This window comes from Leptonychotes weddellii, unplaced genomic scaffold, assembly GCF_054177405.1.
Source record: "Leptonychotes weddellii isolate Sample4059 unplaced genomic scaffold, ASM5417740v2 HiC_scaffold_5565, whole genome shotgun sequence".
Taxonomy (NCBI): domain Eukaryota; kingdom Metazoa; phylum Chordata; class Mammalia; order Carnivora; family Phocidae; genus Leptonychotes; species Leptonychotes weddellii.
This window is the reverse complement of record NW_028023627.1, coordinates 4368-7796: the sequence shown is the minus strand read 5'-3', so window position 1 is coordinate 7796 and position 3429 is coordinate 4368. Positions and strand designations below refer to the sequence as shown.

Sequence of the window (3429 nt, the reverse complement as noted above, 5' to 3'; positions counted from 1 at the left end):
GTAGATTCACAAAAGTTTGCCTAAAGCTTCTATATTGAAAGGTCACCAAAAAGACTCCCCCATACCACCACCAAACTTCCCGATCCTCATGCAATCCTTGGGGGGGGGGGGGTGATGCACCACTCCCCATCCCCTGGATCCTCTCCAATCTCTGCTTCCTTGGTTCCTTTATTCCTTGGTCCTGCCCCAGCATCTCAGGCTGAAACCACTCAGATGTCTCCTTCAGTTTCCTCTTTCCAACCTGTGCCTTAAATATGGATGTTCCCAGGATCTCCTTTTAAGTTTGCTCATTCTTGTGGCTTCCGCTCATCCTTTCTGGGACGAAGACTGCTATACACGTGTCTGTGTCTGGCCTTCATCTTGCCCACCCCAGTCCAGCACTTCTAAGGGCCCAGCACCCCATACCCTGCAGAATGTGCAGGGCAACTCACACACAGGCCACCCCAGCACTAAACGTCTCACCTCATCTGTAGGTCACATGTCCCTTCTCTCCCTACTCTTCTTCCTACTGTGCCTTCATCTAACCTGAACCATAGCCTTGATCTTCAGATACAATCATCTCACTCCGTTAGTAACTGTGAAGCCTTTGCTCAAATGTTCCCTTCTCTGTGAGGCTCCCCTGTCCGCCCTATTTCAAATTTCTCTCACACCCCTGCCGGCATTCTCAATGCCCCTGACCTTGCCCTACTTTTTCTTTTTTCCATAATACTTACCAACTTCAGACGCACTAACCGATTAACCCATTTGTCCCGCGCCTTGCTTGTTGTCTGTCTTCTTGTTTGAATTAAAGCTCCGCAAGGCCAGGAATTTTTGTCTGGTTTGTTGGCTGGTGTGTCCCCAGCACTTAGAACGGTGTCAGGCACACAGCAAGCCCTCGACAATTAGCTGTTGTATGAAGAAGCCAATAAAGTAAGAACAGAAGAGCAACTCATAAGGCATATGGGACTTAGAAAGAGAAAAGAGATGAACGGCACAATGAGGCCAGAGCACAGGGTTCAAAATTCTACCCATGCATGATGTAATGGGCTCTAATGTAGGGCATTGCTGGTGGTTATACAAAAGGGAATTACAATCAGAAGACCCAAGCGGGGCCCCACCCAATATGATAGATGAATAATTTCAGATCAGAAACCCTATGCGATATTATATTAGGACCTGAAATCGGTGTACTTGGTTAAGTCTCAGATGACTGCTGACCACAAAATGGAGGACTTCCCAACAACTGCCCACTTCATCTTGGGTGAGAGTTTCAGGGTTTATTAATCAATGCGTTCTCTTTTCTTTCTTTCTTTTTTTTTTTGGTGAAGAAAACCTTCATCTAAAAATACGGAACGCTTAGCGAATTTGTGTGTCGTCCTTGTGCGGGGACCATACTAATCTTCTCTGGATCGTTCCAATTTTAGTACACGTGCTGCCTAAACACTGTGTTTTTTATTTTCTCTATTTTCGGATGCTTTGACATCTTGGGGCATTGAGTCTTTGGGGAGGGACTGCCTTTCCTAGAGTTAGCTAATTCCTAGAGAGAGCAAACAACTTGCTGCAAACCAACCAATCCTGAGTCCGTACCCACCATCCCCTTCCTTTTAACAGGCTCCTTGCCGTCCAGGACACTATACCTCTGCCCTAAATTACCCTAAATCACCCCAGAGTCAGGTATCAGACAACTAGCGATCACCGTTATAGCCCAGAGCCTGCCCAAACTATTCAAACTATTCAATCCTAAGTCCCCTCTGTTTGCCTACCCTGCCCCGCCCGTTCCTTCCTGTGAAAACCACAGTAAAAGCTCTGGCCCACGTCTCCACCTCACTTCTGCCTCTTGACTGACCCTGGTAATTCTGCATGTGGCCTTGCGTGGCTTGGAGTTCCTCTTGATTCTAGAGATCTGTAGGTAAGAAGGTAAGTAGGTAAGGGAGGGGCAGATGGCAAGGGAGAAGCAAACTCCCCACTGAGCAGGGAGCCCGATGTGGGGCTCGATCCCAGGACCCTGGGATCATGACCTGAGCTGAAGGCAGACGCTTAACCGACTGAGCCACCAGGGTGGCTCATCCCCTGGGATGTATTTTTTAAAAGGTTTTATTTTTAAGTAATCTCTCTACCAACACAGGGCTTGAACTCAGAACCCTGAGATCAAGAGTCACATACTCTACCGACTGAGCCAGTGAGGCGCCCCTATTTGGGGTGTATTATAAACCTCAATGCAAAACGTAGAATTGTAAGGCTTCCAGAAGACATAAGAGGAGATTTTCATGACTTCGGGGCAGGCAAATTTCACACACAGGACACAAAAAGCCTGAACAAGTTTTTGATGATTTAGGTTATTTATTTAAATAGGTTATTTATTCTGTCATATGCCCTGAGTTGGTAAGGTGTATATGATACACTTGCCAAGCTGATATTTAGAATTTGCTATTTGATACAGCCCCTCTCATTTTTGAAACTCCTAAATCTTTTGTAAGTTTTTATTTAAATTCCAGTTAGTTAACATACAGTGTAACATTAGTTTCAGGTGTACAATAGAGTGATTCAACACTTCCATACATCATCCAGTGCTCATCACGACAAGTGCCGTCCTTAATCCCCATCATCTCTTTCATCCATCCCCCCACTACCTCCCCTGTGGTAACCATCAGTTTGTTCTTTATAGTTAAGAGTCCATTTCTTGGCTTGTCTCTCTCTCTTTTTTTCCCCTTTGCTCATTTATTTTGTTTCTTAAATTCCACATATGAGTGAAATCATATGGTATTTATCTTTCTCTGACTGACTTATTTCTCTTGGCATAATACTCTTTAGCTCCATCCATGTCGTTGTAAATGGCAAGATTTCATTCTTTTTTATGGCCGAGTGATATTCCATTGTATATTTATACACCACATCTTCTTTATTCATTCACCAATCCCTGGTCACTTGAGCCCCTTGCATAATTTGGTGACTATAAACAATGCTGCAGTAAACACTGGGGTGCATGTATCCCTTTGAATTAGTGTTTTTGTATCCTTTGGGTAAATACCTAGTAGTGCAATTGCTGGGTCATAGGGTTGTTCTATTAACTTCTTGAGGAACCTCCCTGTTTTCCAGAGTGGCTGCACCAGTTTGCATTCCCACCAACAGTGCAAGAGGGCTCCCCTTTCTCCACATCCTCACCAACACCTGTGGTTTTTTGGTGCTGTTGATTTTAGCCATTCTGACACGTGTGAGCTGATAGCTCATTGTGGTTTTGATTTGCATTTCCCTGATGAGGAGTGATGTTGAGCATCTTCTCATGTATCTATCTGTTGGCCATCTGGATATCTTCTTTGGAAAAAATGTCTGCTCATGTCTTCTGCCCATTTTTTAACTGGACTATTCATTTTTTGGGTGTTGAGTTTTATAAGTTCTTTATAGATTTTGGATACTAACCCTTTATCAGATATGTCCTTTGCAAATATCTTC

General features: G+C 44.2%; 1 non-coding gene across 1 annotated transcript; it reads right to left on the bottom strand.

Moving 5' to 3' along the window:
- Positions 1-1320: 1320 nt before the first annotated feature.
- Positions 1321-1423, bottom strand: LOC115938977 (U6 spliceosomal RNA). The gene has a single exon (XR_004073952.1). It is a non-coding gene; the product is annotated as a U6 spliceosomal RNA (small nuclear RNA).
- Between the last annotated feature and the right edge of the window lie 2006 nt (positions 1424-3429).